Source organism: Protopterus annectens, chromosome 17.part0 (genome assembly GCF_019279795.1).
Source record: "Protopterus annectens isolate FY-2018-M chromosome 17.part0, PAN1.0, whole genome shotgun sequence".
In the NCBI taxonomy this organism is placed as follows: Eukaryota; Metazoa; Chordata; order Ceratodontiformes; family Protopteridae; genus Protopterus; species Protopterus annectens.
Genome location: NC_056751.1, coordinates 132,190,383 through 132,217,888, shown reverse-complemented (window position 1 = coordinate 132,217,888; position 27,506 = coordinate 132,190,383). Strand labels below are relative to the sequence as shown.

General features: G+C 40.8%; 1 protein-coding gene across 6 annotated transcripts in view; it reads right to left on the bottom strand.

The window, feature by feature from the left end:
- CDC14B (cell division cycle 14B) overlaps positions 1 to 27,506 on the bottom strand; it is a 2,772,169-nt gene that overhangs the window by 341,787 nt on the left and 2,402,876 nt on the right. The gene's annotated exons all lie outside the window — the stretch shown is intronic.

Sequence of the window (27,506 nt, the reverse complement as noted above, 5' to 3'; positions counted from 1 at the left end):
AAGAGGAAATATAAGGTAGGGGCAGGAGGGCTGAACCAGATGGAGATACACAACATGGATCTATCACTGTGTCGAGTACACAACTTTCATATCAGATGGTGTCTTCTCTCTCTGGGTTCAACCCATGGGACATAGTCCCCAGCCACGAACATCTCTCAGGAGAAACTATGGAAAGAATATTTTGCAACACAGTGAATCCAAAAGTAGCCCTGAATCTAGACTGAATATCCGGCTTATAATGTGACAAAGTGCTATGACCCTACCAAACAGCAGCTGCATAAATATCCATTAGTACTCTAGAAAGGAAAGCTATAGAGGTAGACAAAGCCCTTGCTGAATGACCCTTAGGTTTGTGTAGAAGACTCTCGCCTTTCAAAGAATGTGCAAACAAAATAAAATCCAACAGCCACTTGGATGAAGTTACCTTACACACAGGAGAGCCCAGACTAGATTTTGAAAAGCATACAAAACTGACTGGATATTTTGAAAGTTTTAGAATGGTCCAAATAGAATCTCAGTTGCCTATGTACATCCAAACATGCAAAAGTTATTCACCTTTTTTGGAAAATCTGGGTAAAAAACAGGAAGTTGACTCAAACTGTTAAGGTTATTCTTGGAAGCTATCAGTCAGAAAAGAAGGGTTCATATGGAGAGAAACCCTATCTTTATGGATCATCAAATAAGGGGGTGAAGAATCAAGCCCTTGCAACTCAAACTCTTCTTGCGGAGGTAAATGCCACCAAAAACAAAGCTTTCCAGGACAAGGGCTTAAAGTCCAAAGTAGCTGAAGGTTCAAATGGAGGGCCTGCAAGGACCTGTAGATTGAAGGTGCAATTCCCAGCAAGGAAATGGATCCCATAATGGGGGAGGCAGTAGGAAAGTACCTGTGATGAATGCTTTGGAGTTCTTGAAAGAAGCCAATGGCACACTATCTCTGCCATTGTGAAAGTTACAAATGGATGCTAACTGCTCTTTAATAGAAAGAATAGAACCTGAGCAGAACAACTCCGCTAGAAAATCCAAAATGGATTCCAAAGCAGAGAAATGGTCAAGTCCCAGAGCTTCTGCCCACAGGACAAAATTTCCACTTATTGAATACACCTTACTAATGGACTCCTTCTGAGAAGAACAAAACACAACCGCCTGTGAAAACTTGAGATTTCTGGCCATCAAAAGAACTGGAAGAACCATGTGGTCAACTTGAGGGGCTGATGACTGGGGGGGATCCAGAACTGTTGGATGAGAATAAGATCTGGAATGGGATCTAGTACTCAGGGGGTACTTCAGAAGGGGCCAAAGGAAGGGAAACCACACCTGATGAGGCCAACAGGGAGCAATGAGAATCACTGTAGCCCTGCAGTGAGCTGCCTTCTGTGGAGACTTTACCATCAAGAGTACTGGGGGAAAAGGCTAAAGATGTCCCGGGGGCCAAGGAAGCACCAGTGAATTCTTGAGTGACTGCCTCAGAGGGGTAAACAATGGCATAATAGCTGCTGCACTGGATGGGGAGGCAAAAAGATCATAACATGGAGTGCCCCAACCCCAAAAAATCCCAGCTGCCACTGTTAGATATAGGAATCACTCACAAGGCAACAAAATGCTCCTGCTGAGACTGCAGACCAGAATGTTGGACCTCCTCAGGATGTGTGCTGCTACCAGAAACTCCCAACAAAGAGGACAAGAACATGTTACTCCCTGTTTGATGAAATAGCAAATGATGGACATGTTGTTCATCTGTACCTCAATCAGAACAGAGGGAAGGGCATCCTGAAAAGTCTGCAAAGCAAGGAGGACTACCTTCATCATCAGAATACTGATGTGAATCTGAGCCTCTGTGGAACACCAGGACCCTTGAACCACTCTCCCTTTGAAATGCCCCTTCCCAGGAAGGAGGTATCTGTGGTGAGCAAGGCCAAAGAAGAAGGAATTACAAATGGTTTCCCTTCAGTTACCAAGGGAGACCGCAAGCACCAGAGAATCTACTCATGACGCATCTTCATTAACCAAGTAGGGAAATCCAAAGGATGAGTAAGGAAGCACCACTGAAAAGCCAGAGTCCATTGTAGGGCCCTCATGGGATATCTGGCTCAAGAAACTAAACCATATCAAGGCTGCCATATGACCCAGAAGCTTCATAACTGAGTGAGCCAGTGGTTTCCAAGTTACAAGCACAGACAGAGCCTGAGCCCAAAAGCCAACAATTCTGGAGGTCAGTAGCCCGCAATTTACTGGATCATGTCTAAATTACACCCTATGAACTCTAGAACATGTAACAGGCTGAAGGCTCAATTTTAGAAGCTTGACTGTGATGCATAAATTGTCTCACAGTTGAAGTAAGCAGGCTCTGGCCGAGATCAGTGATGCCCTTCTGAAGGCAGTGAGAAGCCAATCATCCGGGTAACAAAGGACCTAAAATTCATGCAGCCGCAGCCAGGCTGTGACCACTGTCACACATATGGCAAACATCCAGGGAAGTTGTGGTGAGACCAAATGGCAGGGCCCTGGACTGGTAATGAATGGCCCCCAGCCAGAAGTGAAGAAACCTCCTAGAATGCCAGTATATATCTTGATGTGATGTTAAGCATTCTTGAGGTCTATCGAGTACATCCAATCATCCTTCTTCATGAAAGGTAAGATGGACTGCACCAGGACCATCAACTTGGTCTTTTTGAGGAGTTGGTTTAGCATGCTTAAATCCAAAACTGGTTTAAGGTCCTTTGTTTTATTTGGAACAGGAACCTGGAACAGACCCTGGATCCTATCTGGTCTGGTGGGACCTCATGAATATCGATTTATAAGCAGCTTTTGAATCTCTACTTTTGTGTAAGGTCTCTGATAGGGTGGAACATCTGGGAGACGTTTTGAGTGACAATTTGGAACTTCAAGAAAGGGAATGTAATAACTTCTGAATACGACTCTCAGCACTCAGATGTCCAAGGTGATAACTTCCCAAGCTTTTGGGTGGGGAGCAAGATGCTTCCCAATCTGCCCCCAGCTAACAGCAGCCAGGCAACCCTTCTAGATAGCTGAAACAGCCTACTGGAAAAAAGCCTCATGAAAGACCTGATTTTGCGAACCACCCCTGCCCAGCAGGTAGCATCCATTATGATTCCTCCCTGTCCACTAGAGGACACCTCTGGAGGAGCGTCCTGGGAAGAGAACTGTGATTTTCTGAAAAAGAGACACTTCCACTCCCTTCTGAGTCCTTGAAAAGGTCAAATGGAGGGTATAAGAGCATACTCCAATGGTGGACAGTGTCTTCCCATCTTGTTCACTCCTTGTCACAGTGTCATTGACCTTGGGCCCAAACAGAGATGACCCGTCAAAAGAGGAATGGATGAAGGACACCCTGAAACAGTTGCGAAGTTACACAAATGCATCCTAACAGCGTGCCACATGGCAGTTCTGGAATCTGCCACTCAAGATGCCCCATCGGACGCATTCCAGACAAGTCTCACTGAAATGTTGGCGATGGAAACCAGGGTAGACAACTGAGTCAAAAGTGTCTTCTGAATACCCAGACACAGCTGTGCCTTGACAGGACTTGATACCTTAGGCACTAGGTCCCACTGCAATCTTGTCAAGTGAGATAAGTAAGTGCTCTCACTACAAAAGTGGCAGAGGCAAAGGAACACTTGGCTAATCAATCCAATGCTCCAGACTCCCTGTTCAAGGGGTGAATCAGGCAACTTTCCTCAGAAATCTTGATGGCCACTGCCACCACAAAAACATCAAATGACAAACCCTTACTCAAATGTGGCCCATTTTTTGGGGGGTGAAAACCTTATCAAGCTTTCTAGGGATGGGCTCCATTGTGTTGGGTTCATTCCACGTCCTCCAGGATACCAGATCTATAAGGGCATCAGGAGGGGGAACCATCTAGGGTGTGGTTGGGCCTACATTAAAGCCCTCAGGAAATACTGACATTTCCGGACAGGGGGTTCAAGTGGTTCAGCCTCTGTGCTAGTGAAGCAGCTCCAATAAATCTCCAAAAGAGGCATCATCAAGCAGAGACTAAGGAAAACCCTCTCCTTCCTCAAGGTCAATATCCTAAGTGTGATTCCTCCAGGGAATCCAAGCTTTTCCTCTTAGACTTCCTCTTCCACGAAACCTCCCTTCCTGACAAACCCAGGGAGGAAGAGGAAGAGCTGGGAACCCCTGCCACAGAGGCAGACTGAAGGGTGACTGACATAGGCTATCCCGCAGCAGACTGATGACTGACCGCAGGTACTAATGAAAAATGGGAGGGGTACTGGCAAAAGAAATCTGACCCTTCTTCCTAGAGAACGACCTCTCTACAATGTCAAAGGTTGAAGCACAGGTGGGCCTCTTAGTTCTGAGGGTCCCGGAACCCAAGGTTACCAAAGACAGCCCTGAAACCGAGGGAGGCACACCTAGACCTGACACTGAGATTGTCACTGAGCTGTCCAAAGCTGAAGACCTGAGAGGAAGTGACTATCCCAAAGCAGGAACAGTCAACCCTGACCAGAAACTCCAACTTTGACATCATGGCTCCGAGGTCCTGATGGCCCAAATCAAGTTGGGGTTGAGGCTTCCAAGGAAAAAGATTGAGTCAAAGATGGCCAAGCAGTTGGATCTGACCTGGATGGTGGAAATTCAGCCAGCCCCAAACACCTCAGATCAGAGGCAGCCAAGGGAAGAAAGCCATAATGATAGAGCTGAAGGTCCCAGTGCTGGACCTGGACTGAAGAGAATAAGGCTTAATTGCATCTACCCCTGCAAAATGGACCTCATCAGCTACTCCAGATCAGAGGTTTTCATGCTGTCCACCAACCTCAATGACTGGATGGAAAAAACCACAGAGGGCTTAGAAGATCTATGAGAAGATCATCTTATGTGCCGGATCAGAGCCAGAGAGGCCCTAAACCGGGGAGGAGGTTCATAGGTAAGTACTAAGCTATTGGCCCTAGAGCCTATACAAGCCTAGCCAAAAATGTACCCTGGCTTTCGCCACCCAAGAAAATTATTTTCCTGTGCCCCTGTCAAGCAGAACCATAGAAGTGATCCCCGGGGTGAATTTCCTATTACCCATCCAATCATCAAGATTTTTCTTGAGTGCTAATGAAGAACTCTGTTTGACATAGGTAGTCTGTTCCAGAGTGTGGGAAGTCTCTGGGACAGGAATCTATCTCTCCAGCATGTTCTGTTTATTGTGGTGACAAGGTTTAGGTCCGTAGAGCGTGCAGCTCGGAGGGATTGGGATTTCTTTAAGTGGAGCATGTCCAACAGCTCTGGGTTTGAAATAGCTTTGTATGTTAGGCAGAGATTGCCTCTGAGTAGGCGATATGCGACGGAGTAAAGCTGGAGTTTTTTGAGACGGTCTGCGTAAGGCATCTGTTTGAAGCCAGTAATCCTCTTTGTGAGGTATTTTTGCGGCCTTTCCAGTTGTTGTAGATGTCTTGTGAGGTACATACCGAAAAGGGTGTTGTACTCTATAATGGGTCTAATGAGTGATGAGTAGAGGGGAACAATGACCTCTTTTTTCTGGATGAGAAACCTTTTGTGATGAGGTGTGCCACGTAGAAGGATTTCCTGACCACTTTGGCGATGTGATCATCAAAGGAGAGACTACTGTCCACCTGTGTCCCAAGGTCTCATCACACTTTCGGTGTTAAGTAGACTACCGCCTATGTGGTAGTTCATGGGTACAGAATTTTTACCAAAGGGGATGACAATGCACTTTTTAGCATTGAGCTTGAGACCATGTCTGACACCAGGCATCTGTCTCAGTGAGGCCCTTTTGTAGGATGTCCACATCGTTTGGAGTTTCAATTATGGCTCCTAGTTTGCAGTCATCTGCGAATTTAGTTAGCCAAAGACCTTCTGTGTTAGCCTGTACTTCAGAGAAGTAGATACCAAACAGGAGAGGACCAAGGACTGAACCCTGCGGTACTCCACTTGTCACTGGTCTGAAGTCTGATTTGGAGTCTGCTACTTTCACAGTGTGGGTTCTTTCAGTAAGCCAGTTGTGACATAGGGATTTATACCTAGTTTAGTGAGTTTATCTATAATTCCAGAGTGGGGGATGGTATCGAACACCTTGGCGAGATCTAGATAGGCTGTGTGAACCACCTTACCCTCATCTATGGCTTTGGTGACTACTTCAAAGAAGTCTATCGGGTTTAGGAGACATGATCTGCCTTTTACAAACCCAAACTGTGTGGGGTCCAGGGTTTGGAGATCTCCAATGTCTTTGTTTATGAGTTCCATGATGATACGTTCCATGGCCTTGCAGACGAGGCTCGTCAGGCTAACTGGGCGGTAGTTCCCGGGGTCTGTTGTGGCCCCCCATTTGTGGAGTGGGATAACTGTTGGAAGTGTGCCATTCAATGGGCACAAAGCCTGAGGTGAGGCTATGATTGAACATGGTACTTAGGTGGGGTGCCAGTTCATTCTGTAGTTCATGTAGAAGGCAGCCTGGGATGTTGTCAGATCCCATGGATGCTGTGTTCTTGGCTTTGGAGAGTGAAGTTTTTACCTGAGCAGCCGTGATTACAGGAACTTTGCATTCTTCCGGTATAAAGATGGGTCCTTTAGGGGGTGAGAGGGGGGTAAAGTTAGCACTGAACCTATCTGCCAGGATGTTGGCAATATCAGTTGGTTCTGTATATTTAGTGTCATTGTGCTGTAACTCAGAGCAGATCTGAGTGTTGCCATTGAGATTTTTGACATAGCTATAGAATGCTTTGTGGTTGTATTTAGAATCTGTGGCAATTTTGTTTTCATAACTAGCTTTGGAGGATTTTATGATGGATCTCAGCTTTTTACTGAGGCTGACCAGGGAGTTCCTCCAATCGTGGGATTTTACTCTTTTTTGCAACAGTTTCTTTCTTCTGTTGTAGAGTTTGTTTATGGCAGACGACCACCAGATTGGCGTCCTTTTTTTGGAGGATAGCATCTTGGTTCTGTTAGGGATAGCACGATCCATGCACTTGCTTAAGTGCTTATAAAGTGCATTTGTGTACGATTCAGCAGTCGTACCTCTATTGTCCATCTGCATGTGTGTCATGAAGTTTGCCACTTCTGTCTTAAGAAGCGTGAAGTTGGCTTTGGAGAAATTTTTTGCAGTTGTTTTCCTAATGGGGGGAGGGAGCGGGATGTGGATGTCTAGGGTGATTAGCTTGTGGTCGGATCTGACCAACGAGGAGCTGACCTCTGGTGTGGAACACCGGTCACTCATGTTGGTGATGACCAGGTCTAGGATTATTGCTGCCTCTGGTGGGGGTGTGGATAAGTTGATCCAAAGCGTTGGAATTGATGATTTCCAGAAAACGTTGAGCAAAAGAGTTGGTACATGAGTAGTTTTCCCAGTTAATGGTAGGGTAGTTGAAATCACCCATTATTACAGTGTTGGGTTGTACCTTAATATTTTCCAGTGTATCAAGGAAAGAGGAGTGGGAATCCTGGGGCATGGTGGGGGGTCTGTAGCAAGCTATAATCTGGATTGCAGTTTTGCCCAGAGTTAGTTGAACTTGGATAATCTCGGATGCATTATGCTGAGCAACTAGCTTGGAGGTGTGGATATCCTCAATGAATATGGACACACCTCCACCTTTAGTGTTTCGGTCCGGGTTTGGTGGCCGAAAGGTGTGGTATGAATTATAGCCTGGTAATGCAGGGGTGCTCTCTGACATCTGTTCAGTGTCAGAGACCTGGTTCAAAGCTCCAATATTCTCCATTTTAAGGAGTGCCTCGAGTGAGTGCATATTGAGGTTTAGACGTCTAGCATTGAGTAGCATTACCCTCAGATTTTGCTTGCTTGTACCTGTTACGGTGGTGAATTTGTCATTTGAACCTTGCCTAAAAAAGGCACTATCGGGGTGGCAAGAGCCTTTGCCAGTATCTGGAATCCCAAGGGTGACAGGTGCAGGCCATCTCTGGCAAAGCAGCATGGTCTGTCGATCATGTCATCCCAGGTAGACAGATACTGGATTCCCTTAGAATGACACCAGAAGCTTAGCCAATTGTTAAAGTCAATCATTTTGTCCTTGTACTGTGGTGTCATTCTGGGTGATGGCAGGATGCTACTCAGGGCTAGGGTCATACTGGCTTGAGCTACAAGATCAGAGAGCTCCTCCATGACTCTTTTCATGTAGTCCAGGGAGGTACGTCTCAGGTCATTCACACCAACATGGACAATGACAGAGTCTTGTTGTGGAGTGACCTGAGTGCGTGCGTTATGTGGAGGATCCTGGCAACTGACAGTAACTTTTTCCTTGTTAAGCCTGGTGAGTGGAACACCAGTGTGCCTGACTATAGAGTCATCTATGACTAGAGAGTTGGGTACGTTATGCCTTATGGGCTGTAGTTGAGTGGCACACTGAGTATGTGGACTATGTGTCATTTGGGTTGTGTTGGGGGGTGGAGGTTGCTTGCATTTCAGCTTTGGAGGTCTCTGCTGTTTTGGCAGATTAGTACAGAGAGCCTCCGTGAATGTAGGTGTGTGTTTTGTGGTTCTGTGTGTGCGTTTTGGTGGTGTAGGTTTTGAGGGACTATGTGATGTGTGTGGTGCGGTGTAAGTGTTTACCTTCTCCTCTTGACTGTCTAGGCCTGTCTTTGGTAAAGAGAGTTTTGCTTCCAGTTTGGCTATATAAGTGCATCTCTCACAGGTCATAGTGTTGGGTGGTAGGAGGAGAGGCTTGACTGTGTACATAAGGCAATTGCTGCATTGTCCCAAGATGCCCAGATTCATCAGGTAGACAGGAGAAAACACCGGGAGCTGACCTTTATACACACCTGAATAGGTGCTTATTTATTAAGTACTAAAAACTGTTTTCCTCTACACAAGTGAGGAAAGTTGAGTGCTGTAGTAATTTGTAACTTATTTACTGCTTACAATGAGTTCTGAACAAGTGCTGACATCAAAGAAACAGATGAGTGCTAAAACTAAAAAGCTGGCTAGTTGCAAGGGAAATTTTGAAAAACAGACTTAATGGCACCAGGAATAGTTTAACCCCAGTTAAGTGTGTGTGTGTGTGTGGGGGGGGGGCTTAGGAGCTCACAAACAGTCCTGGACACAGCAAATCCGTATCTGACCTGCCACAGGAAAGGGGGGAAGCAAGCTTAGAATTTTTTTTTCCAGTAAAGTGGAAATGGAGGAAGCTGGAACAGAAGTTAATTCAATGTTAAGAATCTGAGTGGGTTGACCTTCACAAATGTTCTCTATTAGATTGAGTGAACTAATGACACTAGACTGGGAGGAGTTTCACAGATCAAATATACAGTATGGGCGGGCAACTGCAAAGCCACCAAGTATAAGAACACACAACACTAGGGAGGGTGGGTGGAAAAAAATTACAGTTCCTAGCTGTAGCCACTAAATGAAAGTTTTAAACAGATCAAGGAGCAGACTACAGAATGCAGAACTACAGACAAAAATACACAGAAAAGTTCGGATAGAACAATCACAAACAGAAAATACAATTCTCAGTATGAAAAAGCAGTTCACAGTTAAGTAATGTTAAAACAGTTTAAAACAGTACATAAATGCAGTGAAACAATAAAAAAAGCTTTATAACAGTGCAAAAATATAGCAGATCAACTGTATAGCACAATTATAAGCGTTTCAGAAGTGCAATTCAGTGAAATAAGTGTAAGAAATAACTTAGCCTGCTCTTGGAATCTTAAGGAATTTCCACTTATGCAATACAATCCAGAGCCTGACAGGATTCCAAAAACAAAAGACGTACAGCGCTTGGAGAAAAAGGGGAAGTTGCCCTACCTGACGGTGCCACTTTAATCAAGTCTGGGAAGCTTGGAGCCAGAGAAGCAATCTTACTAGATTTGCGTGTCGAAGGCAAATTGGCTCTGAGACTTTGGGGCCAATGTTGACACCACAGTAGCCAGGGGAGCAGAAAGTTGAGGGGACCTTCAGATCAGGAGAGTCCAAAAGAGCAGGTCCAGCATTAGGAGCCAAAAAAGACCTCTTACGCCCCACTTTGGCATGTCTGGAATCTTGCTGTCAGGGCTTCTTGGACCTAATCTTGGGAGCCAGGGGAGAAGCCACCCCAGACACAGAAGCAGAACAGCCCGATGGTAGAAGCCCTTTCAACACTAACTTGCACTACACTCACTGATGACCCATTTTTTTCAATTAACATCTTTATTAAATTATCACGTATGACATAGGCAATCTCACATTAATATACATGAAAAACAAACTGACACCACTTTAACTGCAAACATTATACATCACAGACACCACTGTATCAACTGTAGTTGCAAACATTATACATCACTTATAATCTATCCAGTCATTGTTGGCTAACCATTGTATGGCTCATTCAAATCCTGCCTCTTAAACCTGGTTCCCTCTCTGCATATATTGTTCCTACAATTCCCATTTGTTTCAATGTAGTTTGCTCTGTCCCTTTTCTAAAGATCCCAATTCCTGTTGTTTTATCTCTGTTACTATATTCACTACTTCTAGTAAAGTTGGTCTAGACTTTGGGGTTTCCATTTTCTAGTAATTACTTTTTTGGCAGCCATCATAATAAAGACTCCGCAAGGCTTTACTATATCTAGATAATTTTGATTCTGCATTGTAGCTCAAAAAAATCATCACCCCAGTCAATCCTATCTCTCACCCAGCATCTTCAACAGAGCAGTTTGCAGGGAATCCCTAAAGTCTGCCAGCTCATTACACTCCCAAAAAAACATGTTCCCAGCCACCTCTTTCTTGCCAGTTAAACCTCCAACATTTGCTATCCATCTGAGGAAAAATTCTTTGGAGTCTACTTTGGATATACAAATACCTAAATAAACAGTTCCAGACAAAGATCCTAAATCTTCGAGACTTTGTTGCATATTTGGGAGATATACATACAGCCCCCCATTGTCTCATTGTGAATTGCTTATCCACTCTCTCTTCCCAATCCTTTCTAAGCGCCTCTGATTGATTCTTATAATCATGCAAAAATTTATATTCTCTACTAATTATTCCTTTTTAATGTCAGCTTCTGTACTAGATTTTATCAAAATTCTATCAGTGCTGGTCTTTCATTTAGGAACCTTCTATTTCTTTCTCTTTGCCTATACTCTGATATCAATCCTTGATAGGGAAGGCAATCTCTAACCTGCAGTCCAAATAAATTCTCGGCCTCTTCCCGTTCTATTACCTTTCCCTTTATAGTTATTTGCTCCCAATACCTTGGTCCGTTTGCCAGTTTTTCCAATAAATTCCAGCCCTCTCTTACCCATTATCTGTTTCTCTAACTACAGCCAACCCTTTTGTCAGAATCTCTTTTCTTCATTCTTGCATTGGTTTAGTTCTTAGAATACTCCCTGCTATTTTATGAACATAATAGTCTGTATGATTTTTGTTGTTCTCCTTAAGAGTCTGCATCCAAAATCCCAATCTCTCCTTATTTCTTGAACTTCCCTCCGTATAATCATCATTCCTTTCCATTTTGAATTATAGTTTTCTGCTTGTGCTGCGTATAAGAGCCTTAAACTGTGTTGCTCTAAAATACTCCCTCAAATTGAGTAATCATAGTCCTTGTTCTACTGGCAGAATCAGCTTATCCCACTTGACCCTTGCTGTCCACCTTTGCTGTCTTCCCTTCCCAGATAAAATCCTTCAGCTTTTTTTTCTAATTGCTATCTACAACTTCTCCTCTGGTTGACAGCTGATTGATGACCCTTGTGCCAAAACTCTCTCAAATGGAGCATCCAGAATGTGCTTCCTTGTGCAGGCATCTTGTGCCCACAGGAAATGCACTTTTTAAAACCCTTATCCATCTCTCTAAAACTACCTAAACCACAGAAAAGAATAGATGTGTAAAGAACGTAACCATAACCATAGATATGTCCTTCTCTTCTATGTTGCAGTATTCTTCACTTTAAGGAGTTGCTGCCTGCAGCACCGGACATCCGGCCAGTATACCAAAGTCTTGAGTGCAGGAGTACGTGCGACGTATGTCAGAGTCATAAACTGATGCCGGCTATATCTGTGAAGTCTGCATGTACCCACATCAGAACTGGCTGCAGCATAAAGACAGCCCCCAGGAATAACAGTAAAAGGCAATAAAAACCCTTCCCAGACACAAGGTCAGTAGTCAGGGGAAGGACACTGTTTATAATATGGGCAAGAGGGAGGTAGGTGGGTGGGACTGAATACTGCAACATGGAAGAGAAGGAAATCTATGGTTATGGTAAGTTCTTACACAACTATTCTATGTCCTTCTATTCTCATGTTGCAGTATTCTTCACTTTAGAGACAGTACCAAAGCTCTCTAGGTAGTGGTGTGGGTAAGCAGGTGCAGGAGCAGAGTCTATGAGACCCTGCAGAATAGACCTAGCAAACCCTGCTCTAGCCCTGGAGATGGAATCCTATTTGAAATGATTGGTGAAGGTATGTACGGAGGACCAAGTTGCTGCCTCCAGATGAGATGAGCAATCAATGCCTCTGAAAAATGCTGCTGATGAGAAAACAGCTCTGGTAAATGGGCTTTGACAGTTGAGTCCAACCATTTCCCATGATAGGAGTAGCAAAAGGCAATAGCCTTAGAAATTCAAGAAAATATTGTCTGTTTAAACATGGCCTTTCCTAGAGCCCTGAGGTGAAAAGACACAAAAAGCTGATCAGATTGCCTGAGGGATTTGGTCTTGTCTAAGTAGGATCTCAATTGTCTACGAACAACCAAAGAATGCAAAGTTCTTTCTGAGGAGTTCTGTGGCTGAGGGTAGAAGACAGGCAAGTTAATGGTCTGATTTCAGGAGATCTCATTAACTACTTTTGGCATGAGGGATGGGTTAGTCCTTATGGAAACCCTATCTTTATGGAAGACAAGATAGAGAGGTGAGGCCATAAGGGCTTCTATTGCGGATACCCTCCTGGCAGAAGTGGGAGCTAACAAGAATGTTTTCCAAGTACAAAACATGAGAGTGGAAGAATTGGCTAGCTCAAAGGGAGCTAGTTAAGTTTTTCCAGCACAACGTTAAGGTCTGTAGTAAATAGTAGTTTATTAGAAACTACTAAGACTTCATTTCAAGCTTATGAAAAACAAACCGGTTTCGGCCAATATTGATCCTGGCCTTCTTCAGTGTATTACAAAAAGCACAATCAAAATCAAGTCTTATATAATAAGTGAAAACAAATGATTGGTTGACAATTACATATCTAATTAATAAGCTTATGAATATTTATGTAGTGAAAGACAATATACACCATAATAGATATACACCATAAGAAATATTTTTGAAATTCTTTCATAAATTTTCATTAAGTCCTGGGTTAAATAGGGCACCAAGTTTGGTGATCCATTTTTTCTCCGTGGCATCAAGTTTCTTGTGCCAGCCAAATTTATGAGTTCGATCACCAATGAGTTTATCTATGATAACAAAATGGAATTGAGCTGTATGGTGTGTGAGTGTGTGTTTATATAGGGCATTGGTAGTTCTTTTGCATTTAATGTCACTCAGGTGTTCTGACATACGTAACCTAAATGGTCGAGAGGTCTGACCTATATAAAATGCATGGCAACTACAACATGCCATATAAACAGCCCAACCTGTATTACAATTAGCAAAAAATCGAATATCAAAAACAGTACTGCTGTTTCTACTACTAAATTCCTTGGACTTCAAAATATATTTACAATTAACACAATGTCCACAGGGGAAACATCCAATCAATCTGTCGCCCAAAATGGTGGTTTGATATAGCTGAGGTAGACTGGACTCAGAATGATGTTTGTAATGATTAAAATGATTATGTTTGTAATGATTAAAATAGATTTTTTCCTTTACGAAAAGAAAAAGAACATGTATTAGGAATAAATGTTTGGATTTTACTATCAGCTTTAAGTATATTCCAATTGTCTTTGATGATATCTATAAATCTATTAGTATTCCTGCCAAACGTAGTAGTGAAACGTAATATATTTGGAGACAAAGATTTCTTTTTGTATATCAGTAGATTTTCTCTATGTAAGCCCTTAGCATAGTTTTGGGCCATAGTGACATATCCTGAGCTGTATCCTCTATTGATAAATCTATTGTGTAAATCATGAGCATGATGTTTAAAGCTAGCATCATCCGAACAGTTACGTCTTATTCTAAGAAATTGTGATTTTGGAATGTTTTTGGCGATATGTTTTGGATGAAAGCTGGAGGCATGGAGTAAGGTGTTGTACTGGGGGAACTTCCTATGAACCTCAGTGTTCAGGGTATTATCCTCATTCTTTGTAACCAAAACATCCAAAAACGTAATGGATTTTTGGTCATAAGTGATAGTAAACTGAATTCCCCATTTGTTATCATTTAGATATTCCATAAATTCTCGGAGATATCCAATATCTGATCTCCACACCATCCAGCAGTCATCCAAATATCTCCGCCAAATGTCAATATCAGGCAAATACAAGTTGTGTGTATCATCATAAATCATGATTTCCTCAATATAAGCCATGAATAGATCAGCATAAATGGGGGCAAAAGAAGCCCCCATTGCTGTACCTCTGATCTGTAAATAGCATTCCTGATCATAGAAAAAGACGTTTTTAGTCAGTACATGCTCAGTCAAATTTATCAGAAAAGTATTGAAACCAGGTTGATACATATTGGATTTATAAAGCCAATATTCAATAGCATCAAGACCAGCCCAATGAGGGATGTTAGTATATAATGAGCTTACATCTAATGTGCATAGCCACCAATCCTGTTCTAATTGCATGTCATTAACAATACTCAAGAATTGGGTGGTATCCTGTATCCTAGATCTAACCCATGGTAGTAGTGGTTTTAAGTACCTGGTCAAAAATTCAGAAAGCGGCTCAGTAAGTGATCCTATGCCCGACACAATGGGCCTACCTGGTGGATGTGAAAAATCCTTATGTATCTTTGGCAGGAAATAGATAAGTTGTCTGGCAGGGTCAGTGAGAGTTAGATGTCCTAATGTTTTAACAGTTATAATCCCATTATCAACCACAGAGTGTAAAAAATCATTGATTTGTTCTCTAAATACTGGTGTGGGGTCTAGTGGCATTTTAGTATAATATCGGGCATCACCTAATTGTTGGTGAGCCTCGATGTCATAATAACTCCAATCCATCACCACCACCGCCCCACCTTTGTCAGCATGAAGAATGACCAAATCTTTATTTCTTACTAGTTCATCTAAACTAGATATGTCACTCTCTGTCATGTTATTAGGCATTGGTTGATGAGAATTATAATGAAAATGTAAATCACTGAGTACGCATGAGGAAAAGGCTTACAGAGGGATGCATAGGGGGTGTAAATGATGAAGCATGATATTTGAAAACATCCATTTGTTGCTGTTCCTCTTCCCCCTTGTCCTGGAAAAATAATTTAAGGTTAATGAGTCTACAAAAAGAAAATAAATCTTGTGCAAAGGTATCCTCAGGAACAAAAAAAACAGGGATAAAAGACAATCCTTTATTCAATAGAGATATTTGTTCAGATGTTAATACAGTATTAGAAATGTTACAAACATTATTTACTTGTTCGTTAGTACTTCCATCAGATTTTGTAGACTTGTAACCCTTTTTGTGTTTCCTGCCACCTCTCCTCCCCCTGTTTGGCCTAAAGGGAATGTGTGATTATTGCGTTTGGGCGTAGGGGACCCCATGGTGTGCTGTGTTTCTGTGTCAGTCTCTGATGAAGTGTCATAATCAGTAGAATCTGTATTGTTGCCACGTCCTTTAAGAATGGAACGTGGACGTTTCCTTTTGGAACTCAATGAGTTGGTGTTGTGCACATTTTGAAATCTAACATGTCTGATATGTTTAAATGGTTGCCCCTTCTGATAATCAGACAAATCACGAGAGAATTTTTTAAGTTTCTTTTCCTTAAGATTAGTGTCAAAATTAAGCAAATCAGAACTAAGTTTAGATAATAATGGAGGAAAATAAATATCCTGCTGATGCCGATTGCAATCCTCTATCAGTTGTGACACCTTGGAATTTTCTTTGTCAATAATCCTAGTGCAATACTTGGACAAAGATTGGACAAACTTCATAGAGCATTCTTGTTGAATGGATAACCATTCAGTAGTAAGAGTCTCATCGAAGTCAGCTACCAACGGCTGAATTTTGACCCTCAGACCCCTAGGACAAATATCCTTAGCCAAATAAGCTTTAAGTAGTTTAAGGTGCCAAACACAAGATCTAAGTGTTTTCATATTTTTATTAAGATCGTCAAATAATTTTTCACATTGTTGTTCCGGCTTCATAAAGTTGGAATTCAAAGAGCCCTCAGAGCTCTGACCAATGCCAAAAAGTGCAAGATCATCCTTATCGGATGATAAGTCCAAAAATATTTTATTTAAATCCATCGTAGATATAATCAATAGTATTAATACACTATTAGTATGGTGGAAAGCAACCACGCCCTGTGTCAAAACTATTGAATAGTAGTAATCAGACAATAATGGCAATAATTTAGTTTATGCAAAAACATGCAAACTAAAGCCACATCAAGCACAGGACCATAATGGTATAATGATGGTATAATCAGGCAAAAAAATTAGGAATATAGAGTCAAATACACACTATCTATAGCTGTAGCTAGAATAGATCCAAGTTTGGCACCTTGAATATAAAAGAGTTAATGCATAAGTTTTTAATTTAGATGTCCAAGGGACAAAAACCAAAAACAGTGGCAGTCAGATCCCTGATTATGTCCTGCGCCAAGTATTAAATTAGGTTATATGTGCCTTAATATGACATCCAACATAATATATTTGTTATATTGAGGAATATATGGTCCTAATAAATGTCCAGTAAGCAGTATCAACAGAAATGTAGATGGTGATACCCAAATTACAGAATATGATTAATATGAAAACTTGTTGCTGTAAGCTTATAAATAATAAACAATCAGTGGAAAAACCACTTATATCAATTTGGTTGTAGCATACAGTATTGGAAAATCAAATGAACACATGCACCTAATGAAAACAGCACATCAAAAATAAGTCCTATGAACAATGTATAAAATTGCCTATCATGCATGAAATATAGGCTAGATCATTAATCCTAAACATTCACAATCTTAATTACTAGATAGTTGCAGAAATAATGATGAAAAACTATATTGTATATAGTCATAAAGTGACAGTCATAACTGCCCACTAATTTCACCTAAAAGAGATGTTAAATTGAAAACAATCACCAAATTCAATAGTGTTTACCACTGAAAACAGTAGTTAAATCCCTACTGGTAGATCCCAAACATATCATAAAAAAGTAAATATTAATAATGCAAGGACCAAATATACACTTCAGTTACTGTAAACTAATGTCCAGCAGCCTAGTAATTCACTCCATTCAAGTGAAGGGACAATGATACTAACATAACTAATAAAAAGATCACAATAGCCCTCAAAGGTTTGTCTATTCTTAGTTCATCCTAATCATAACTGTACCTCCGCCCGTTAGTAAATTCAAAAGACAGTAGCCAGTTCCCAAAAAGATTAAAAAATGGCGACGCCAAAGAAAACACAGTTCCATTCATAGAGTTCTTATTGAGTATCCCCTACACGATAGAACGTGAATATAACAGTCCATAGTAGTCTTAAAAAGACCGTAAAGAGTTCTCAAACTTGTTTAATTGAAGTACGACATCAACATCAAAAAAGGGTACTGTTCCTGATCGAAGAGTGTTACATTAAAATAATATGTGTTAAGGGCAAAAGACTTGCTGTAGTTGTCCAACTGAAACACACATACCATCCAATAAAGCGTGTTCGGTAACAACTCACCATAAAAGTGTGTTAACCAGCCTATTATGTCCAGTACGCAAATTGAATTACGGTTAACGGCAAAAGACTTGCTGTAATTGTCCAACTAAAACACACATACCATCCAGTAGAACGTATTAGGTGATAACAACTCACTCAACGCAAATAGAGTTGCGATAAATGCTCAAATCAGCTCAAGCAAATATTTACGTCGTACAGCAGGTAGTGCACCAAAACAAACTCAGTAACCAGTCGTTACACTTTGGAGACATGTAATATGAAAGAAAATCCTCCAAAACTTGGCAAAAAATTATAAAAAGTACTTGTCAACCATGTAGAAAAAGGCGAACATGCCAACACAGCACACCATAAGTCCCCCAGCAGGAAATGCAGCAACGTGTATCCAAAACAAAGTTCCCCTGCACGTAGGGAGTTGCACGGCAAAAATTCAGACTAAAAAATAGAAACCAAAGCCAGCAACAAGTGAGCTATGTAGTAAATAGTAGTTTATTAGAAACTACTAAGACTTCATTTCAAGCTTATGAAAAACAAACCGGTTTCGGCCAATATTGATCCTGGCGTGGAGATCAGATATTGGATATCTCCGAGAATTTATGGAATATCTAAATGATAACAAATGGGGAATTCAGTTTACTATGACCAAAAATCCATTACGTTTTTGGATGTTTTGGTTACAAAGAATGAGGATAATACCCTGAACACTGAGGTTCATAGGAAGTTCCCCCAGTACAACACCTTACTCCATGCCTCCAGCTTTCATCCAAAACATATCGCCAAAAACATTCCAAAATCACAATTTCTTAGAATAAGACGTAACTGTTCGGATGATGCTAGCTTTAAACATCATGCTCATGATTTACACAATAGATTTATCAATAGAGGATACAGCTCAGGATATGTCACTATGGCCCAAAACTATGCTAAGGGCTTACATAGAGAAAATCTACTGATATACAAAAAGAAATCTTTGTCTCCAAATATATTACGTTTCACTACTACGTTTGGCAGGAATACTAATAGATTTATAGATATCATCAAAGACAATTGGAATATACTTAAAGCTGATAGTAAAATCCAAACATTTATTCCTAATACATGTTCTTTTCTTTTCGTAAAGGAAAAATCTAGCAGGATATTTTAATCATTACAAACATCATTCTGAGCCCAGTCTACCTCAGCTATATCACACCACCATTTTGGACGACAGATTGATTGCATGTTTCCTGTGGACATTGTGTTAATTGTAAATATATTTTGAAGTCCAAGGAATTTAGTAGTAGAAACAGCAGTACTGTTTTTGATATTCGATTTTTTGCTAATTGTAATACAGATTGGGCTATTTATATGGCATGTTGTAGTTGCCATGCATTTTATATAGGTCAGACCTCTCGACCATTTAGGTTACGTATGTCAGAACACCTGAGTGACATTAAATGCAAAAGAACTACCAATGCCCTATATAAACACACACACACACACCAAACAGCTCAATTCCATTTTATCATAGATAAACTCATTGGTGATCGAACTCATAAATTTGGCTGGCACAAGACACTTGATGCCACGGAGAAAAAATGGATCACCAAACTTGGTGCCCTATTTAACCCAGGACTTAATGAAAATTTATGAAAGAATTTCAAAAATATTTCTTATGGTGTATATTGTCTTTCACTACATAAATATTCATAAGTTTATTAATTAGATATGTAATTGTCAACCAATCATTTGTTTTCACTTATTATATAAGACTTGATTTTGATTGTCCTTTTTGTAATACACTGAAGAAGGCCAGGATCAATATTGGCCAAAACCGGTTTGTTTTTCATAAGCTTGAAATGAAGTCTTAGTAGTTTCTAATAAACTACTATTTACTACATAGCTCACTTGTTGCTGGCTTTGGTTTCTATCTGATATGGAGGACCCCTTTCAGAAACAGCTTGACATCTAGCCTGGAAGCCAGGGGCGAATTCGGGGAAGGCAAGCAGAGATGGCAGAAAGATGTATTTTTACTGAGGAATAAGTCAACCCTGAATGCAGCAATTCACATAGGTAGGAAAGTACAAGGGGAACAGAAACTTTAGATGGATCCCGTTTACTTTTATAGCACCAACTGGAGAATCTTTTCCATTTAAATAGTTTTTCCCAGTACTTGGTTTTCTGGCCTCCTGCAGAACACCGAGTAGGTCCTCTGAATATAGGTGCCTGAAGGGGATCAAAACTCTTATCACCCATACAGTCAGATTGAGATTGAGAAGGTGGGGATGAATAAGGGACCCCTTTGTCTTGGGAGAGTAGGTCACAGCTGTTAGGTAACCAATGGTGATTGCCCTGGGCTAGATGAAAAGGTAGGGGAAACCAATGCTGTCTTGGCCATAAGGGAGTCACCAACAGGACTTTCGGTTTGTCCCTCTGTATTTTCAGGAGAACTTTGTGAATCAATGGAAATGGGGGGAAGGCATAAAGGAACATTCCCTCCCATGAGAAGGAGACATCATCCATCCTCCAGGTTTGTGGATGGGGAAGCCTTGTGCAAAAGAGGAGCATCTGTCTGTTCTGGGAGGAGGCAAACAGATCTACCTGGGGAATACCTCACCTGTGAATTAAATCTAAAAACACCTTCCTGTGAAGCATCCATTTGTGGGAGGGTGTTAAAGTCCTGCTCAGGGTGTCTGCCATCACGTTGTCTTCTGATGGGATGCACACTGCCTGTAAGTAAATCTGTAGTGCTGTTGCCCAGCACCATACTTTAACTGCCAAACTGCATAGAGGGTAGGATTTTGTTCCTCCCTGCTTATGTACCACAGGACTGTCATGTTGTCTGTCATGACCTGCAATATGCCTGGCAGAAGTATCCCTTGAAAAGCCTGAACTGCCAAGTAAAGGGCCTGTAACTCTTTTAGAGTGATGTGGCCCCTTCCCCCTGCACCTTGTGCTGGATGTTGATAATGTGAAGGATAGCTCCCCAACCTAGGTCTGATGCACCTGTGCAAAGATACTGTTTGGGTGGAGGAATCTAAGTGTAGCTCTTGACTGAGGGTAATAGTAGATGTCCACCAACTGAATACCTTTTTTAAACAGGAAGATTCACTTCCAAGGGATGGATATGTCGGTTCCAAGAATTTTTCAATACCCACTGAATCTTCCTCAAGTGCATCCTGGCTAGAGGGAGCATGGAATGAATCCCAGGATTCTCAGAAATTCTCTGTTTGACATGGATGGTAGTGGTAGGAGGGATTGGAAGATTTGTGTGAGAACTTCCACTTTCTGGGTAGGGACAAAGATTGACATCAAGTCTGTTCTTATCCTTTACCCTAGGAAATCAGGGTCTTGTGATGGGGTCATTTGGATTTAGATATCCCACTAGTGTGCAGAAAATCAGGACTACTTATTTAAATGGTACCATGTCTTGTGTCCATTGTAATGTATGTCATTTTGTTGTTTCAAACTTTTGACTATATTAACAGTTATGCATTTTATGTTAATATATGTAATTGCAATACTGAAGGTATTGTTTATGCCCTGAGGTGTGTGTGTGTATATATATATATATATATATATATATATATATATATATATATATATATAGGGGAAAGTAAAAGGAAATTTAAAATCAGACTTCAGGAGCATTATAAATAAAAAAACAAGATAGCCCTGTGGCCAAGCATTTTATGATGTTTCATAACTCTAACCCTAAGGGTTTACAAGCCACAATTTTGGAACAAGTTGATATTTTCTGACCAATTGTATAAGAAAAAATTGTTGTATAAGGAAAGCATTTTAATGTTGAAATATGATACTTTATCTCCTCAGGGCCTCAATGTAGAATGTAACTGGAGGCTTTTAATTTGATTTTTTTAATGATTTTTTAATGTTTATTGGATAATTAATTGATGTTTATTAGCTAATTGTCTTTTGCTATGGTATTTAAACTGAGCTTATTTTGCTATGTTTTATACTCCTTGAAGGCGTTTGCCGAAGTGCTAGAGGTATAATAAATCGAGTGTATTCTTCTTCTGTTGTTTTATATTTATCCCTTTTTTTGGTTGGTGTTTTATTTAGTTTTTTGCTTTTTATGGCGAATGAATCTTCGTTCAATATTCCTAGGATTTTGAGAGATGACACATTGGATGGCAGTCAAAAAACTTTGGATAGTTTTGTTACGCATCAGAAGGTTGTAGGCATGGCTGGAACAGTAGGTGCTAGTTTTTTTGCCTCAACGGTTGTGACTTCTTCCTCCCATCTTTTTTGAAAGGCTTGAACAAGCAAGAAAATCCAGAGTAAATGATCCATTTGCGTCAGTTGGCCAGTCTGGTTCCTCTTTTAGTCCTTCAGGTGAATAAAATACTTTGATGAGTAAGTTGGAACATTTATTACATAAAGAAACTGCCGTTCACTTCAATATATAAAGCTTACAAAGATATGTGGATATGGATATTACACCCAGGGGACAGAGCTTTTAAAAGCCCCTCCACTCCTTTCGACATGTCTGATGAAATGGAAGTGCAGTTTTCTTAAAAAATGGTTATTGGCAGCACACCGCTGCACTTTGGAATGGATTTCTATTTTGTTGGAAGGAGATCGAGTGAAGCAAAATAGACTGAAGGAAGAAATTAAAACTGCCTATAATGACTTATCTAAGTGGCTCTCTTCTATGCAATTTGACAAGTACTTATCGGATATCAATACTGATTTGGGCAAGAATGAGAGGGAACTGATTGACCATAAGTGCACTAAACTTAAAAGGGACTTAAAAGATTATGAAAATAATCATGCCTATTTATGGCACAAGCCAACACATCCATATCGTAATAAGGGTTCTGGTCCCTTTAAGAAATCGCCAGCTTCTTCTAGGAGGGTTTCATTTGCATCAGATGTTTCTGGCGTTTCCTCTAATGGCGATGGAGAGGGGGAACAGTTTCCAGTGCGACCAGCAGCTCAAAATCCCTCTAAATTGGTTACAGATTTTCGGAGAGGGAACCAGCAATCACATGAAGGACCAAATGATCGGAAAAAGAGGACAATTTCAGTCTGATAAATCGTGAGGGACAAAACTTTAACAACCGTAATAAAAAACAAAAATAAAAAAAGCAAATGGTACTAATTTGACTGACACTTTTGTTACACAGAATATATTGAGTAGTTCATTGTTAAATGATCAATTTAGAGCTTCTGTAACAATGAATGAAACAAATGTTACTGAATTGAATGATATTGCTATTGTACATAATATATCCGGGTGTTCCATTATCTAGTGAACAGTTGAAAGGTCTTAATTATGGTTTGAAGTATATACCTACAGTTATGTCTCGTTTACATGAACTCAAATGCGACATTTTTAGATTATGTCGTAAAATAACTAAATAATAAATAGGCCTACCTTATTCATATTCTCAAACTTTCATTGTTTGTTTTTCTTATCCATTGTACCCATAATATTGTTTTCCTCTGTAATATTGTTAATTTGTCTCTATTTGTATGTCTGTTTGGGGCTTTTCCCCTCGGGTCTCCACTGAAAAAGGGTAATTCTTACCCAGCTGAACCAACCCGGTTAACAAATGCAAATAAATATAAATAATAAATAAATTAATTTCATATATTTTTTGCTAGTAAGCAACTTAATGTTTTGATAAACAAGATAGTTTAGAAGACCGTTTTTATTCCTGTTTATCTGACCCGGAGGATTGTTTCGAACATGAAGGTACTAGTTTTGCTCAACACTGATAAGATTCAATGTAGAAGTAACTTTGTTCCCCCATACCAGCATGAACACATTAAATGTTTTTCCTCAAATGTTAAATTATGCTGTGGAAGTTGCTTTTCATAATTTTATGCAACATAAAAATTAAGTAGTGTATAATTTAATCAAAAATGAGTTGAACCAATTACAGTTATTGGCCAAGAACGAACAACTTGTTATTAAACCATCTGATAAAGGTGGCAAGATAGTAGTTATGAGTGTTGAACAGTATTATAAAATGTGTATGTTGCATTTGAATGATAATGCAACTTATACGAAAAGTAATATAAATTAATATAATAAGGCAATAAAAGAATTTGATGTCCTTATATACAAGGGAGTCAGGTTAAAATATTTTTCACAGAATGATTATGATAAAAAATTTAATACATACAATAGTGAGTTGGCTTTATTTTATTGTCTTCCAAAAATTAAGAATTATGTCGACCCACCTGGTAGGCCAATTATATCTGCCCAAAAGTATTTTTTTTATCAGCTATTGGAACATTTTTGCATGAATACTTGTTTCCATACGTGACAAAAAGTAGTTGTGTACACTTACCATAAATGTAGATGTTAGAGTGTATTCACTGTTGCAGTCATTACATTTGGGTAATCTGCTGGCAGGTTGCCCTCAGTCGGCCTGAATTCCAAAGTCTTGGGTCCAGAGTCGGTTGCTGTCTTCTCTTCTCTGACGTCAAGGGTATAAAAGATGCAGCCGACACCATTTTCTTTAGTTTTGCTTGCCCCCGATGTCAGGTGCCCCCAAAAAGGTAGCAAAATTATATATACATGCATCAATATAAACTTCACCTTCATCTACAAGCAAATACACCACATAGGTTGTAGAAGATAGAGAAGGAAAGATAAACTTCAGAATAACAGGGGGATGGCGGGAGGGTAACCTGGACTGCAACAGTGAAAACACTCGAACATCTACATTTATGGTAAGTGTACACAACTGTACTATGTTCTTCGTATTTCACTGTTGCAGTCATTACATTTGGGTAGAATCCCAAAGTTATGGTTGGGAGGCTGGAGCTAAACAGCATTAGGTGTGGCTATAAGGCCCTGCAGCACTGCAGTGGCAAAGCCTGCCCTGGACTTAGAGAGGTAAATGGTAAAGCTTTGTAAAGGTGTGAACAGAACTCCAAGTAGCAGCCTCTAGAATGTCTTTGGTTGGTACTCCTCTGAGAAAGGCTGCTGATGTAGATGTAGCTCTGGTGGAATGAGACCTAATGCCCTTGGGCACAGGTTTACCATGGTGTAAGTAGCAGAAAAGGATGCAGTGGCTTATCCACTTTGAAACTGTCTGCTTTGAAATAGCCTTTCCTTCTGATCCTACAGCATATGACACTAGTAATTGCTCAGTTTTTCTTAGAGCTTTGGTCCTGCTCAAGCAGAATCTTAGCGGTCTGTGTACGTCCAAGGAATGCAGAATTCTCTTCCCCTTGTTCTGCAGATTTGGATAAAAAGTTGGCAGATGAATTGTTTGGTTAAGAGCCACATTGGAAACCACCTTAGGCATAAAAGTACGATTTGTCCTCAGAGACACCCTGTCTGGATAAAATATGATAAAAGGCTCTACAGCCATGAGGGCCTGTAACTCTGAAACTCTTCTTGCTGAAGTAATTGCTAGTAGCAGAGCTGTTTTCCATGATAAGAACTTTAGATCAGCGGTAGCAGCTGGTTCAAATGGAGGCAGGGTGAGCCTTTCCAACACATTATTGAGGTCCCATGCAGGTAATGGTGATCTTCTAGGAGGCCTTAAATTTTTAGCTCCTCTAAGATACTGCTTTAGTAAAGGATGAGAAAAGATTGGTGGCTCTGTATTGTAATGAGCCGAAATGGCAGAGGCATGGATTTTGATTGATGAGAAAGATAGGCCTTTGTCAAGCATCTCCGTCAAGTATTATAATATCTGAGGAATATTTGGTTCTGCTGTATCAGTTCCTTGTGCTTGATTCCAAGTACGGAATCTCTTCCATTTGTCAGCATAAGATTTTCTAGTACTAGGCCTTCTGGCTTACAAAATAACATCCATCACAGCTTTACTGAGAGTTGTTGTTTGTATGACTACATGATTAGCCATGCTGCCAGGTTCAGAGTCTGTAGTTGATTGTGCAGGATCTGATTGTTTTGCTAGGACAGTAGTTGTGGTCTTTGAGGAAAGGTCCAAGCTGGGTATTGAGTCAAGTTCCTTAGGACTGGGTACCAGTATTGGCGGGGCCAGTCCGGGACAATTAATATCATCTTTGGCTTCTCTTGTCTGACTTTTAGGAGGACCTTCGGTAGAAGAGGCAAAGGAGGAAAGGCGTAAACTGATAGGCTTTTCCAACTGAAGGATAGGGCGTCCACTTTCCATGCTTGTCTGTGGCAAGTCCTTGTGCAGAATCTTTTCAACTGATGTTGAGGAGAGGCAAAATAGATCTATGTATGGGCTCCCCCATTTCTCTGTTATCATGCTGAAGACATGTGGATTTAGTTTCCACTCGTGAGGATCCATAAGGTTTCTGCTTAAATCGTCTGACAGTGTGTTTTGTTTTCCTGGCAGGAATTGAGCTTGAAGATGTATTTGGTAGTTCAAAGCTGCGTCCCACAGGGCCATGGCTAATCTGCAAAGGGGGTATGACCGTGTGCCCCCTTGACTGTTTATATACCACATGGCTGTGGTGTTGTTCGTCTTTATCATAGTTGTCCTGGATGAAGTAAGTCCTTGAAGGCTGTTAGGGCATTTTGAACAGCTAGCATCTCTTTCTGGTTGATATGAAGATGCATTTGTTTTGGTGTCCATAAGCCCTGAATGCATCTTCCTGCCATGTGGGCCTCCCCAGACATAATCTGATGCTTCTGTTGTTAAGGTTTGGCAGGCAGGGGGTAGAGTGAAGGGCAGTCCCATGTTTTGGTGACATGCCTTTGCCCACCATAGAAACTCCTGTTACAGGCAGGGAATGAGAGGAATCATCGTTTCCAGACTGTGTGAATGTTGACTCCATAAACTTTTTAGGTAACACTGAAGTTTCCTCATATGCAGTCTTGCATACGGAATTAGTAGGATGCAGGATGCCATGAAGCCCAGAGCCTGCAGAAATTGCCTTGCAGAAGACTGGGTTTTTGTTGCTATCAGTTTGAAGTAAGCAGTCAGTTGCCTTTGCTTGTCTGGCGTGAGGTAAGCCATCTGGGCAGTTGTATCCAAGCTTGCACCCAGGAATGATACCTTTTGAGAGGGTACCATTTGTGATTTATTTTCGTTTATTGTGTACCCTAGGCATGTTAGAAGCTTTTTCACAAACACCAGGTGTCGAAGAAGAGTGTCCTTAGTTCTCTTCTTGAATGAGACAGTCGTCCAAGTAGGGATATATTTGTATACTTCTTTGTCTGCAAAATGCAATTACTGGTGCCAGGCATTTTGTAAAGACCCTGGGCACAGTAGATAAGCCAAAGGGCAGTGCAGAGAATTGGTAATGCATTAAGCCAGCCTTGAATCTGAGGTATCTTCTGCCAGACTGTCTTATTCGGACATGCAGGTATGCCTCTTTTAGGTCTAAAGTCACCAGCCAAGCATTCTTGCCCAGCATGGGCAGTAGCTGCTGCAAAGTCAGCATCTTGAATTTTGAAATGTCCCGGTATGTGTTCAAAATTGATAAATCCAGTGTTGGCCACCAGGCCTTGTCCTTTCTGGGTACCAAGAACAGTAGAGTAAAAACCTTGTCCTTTTTCCTGTTCCTGTACTGTCTGAATGGCCCCCATATCCATGAGGGACGTAACCTGTTTCTGTGCCTCTGCCCATTGATTTTTTGGCAGATCTGGCCAACCATTTGCCATTGGCAGAGTATGGAAATGGAGTCTATATCCCTGTGATACGATGTTTAGTACCCACGTGATATGATGTTTAGTACCCACTTGTTCATAAGTTCATACTAGGCTATCTGCCCTAGGGCATTTATAAGCCTAGCCAGAGTGTGTTTGGCTTTCACCACCCATTTTAAATTAATTTTGCTATGCCCTTTTTCGAGGTTAGTA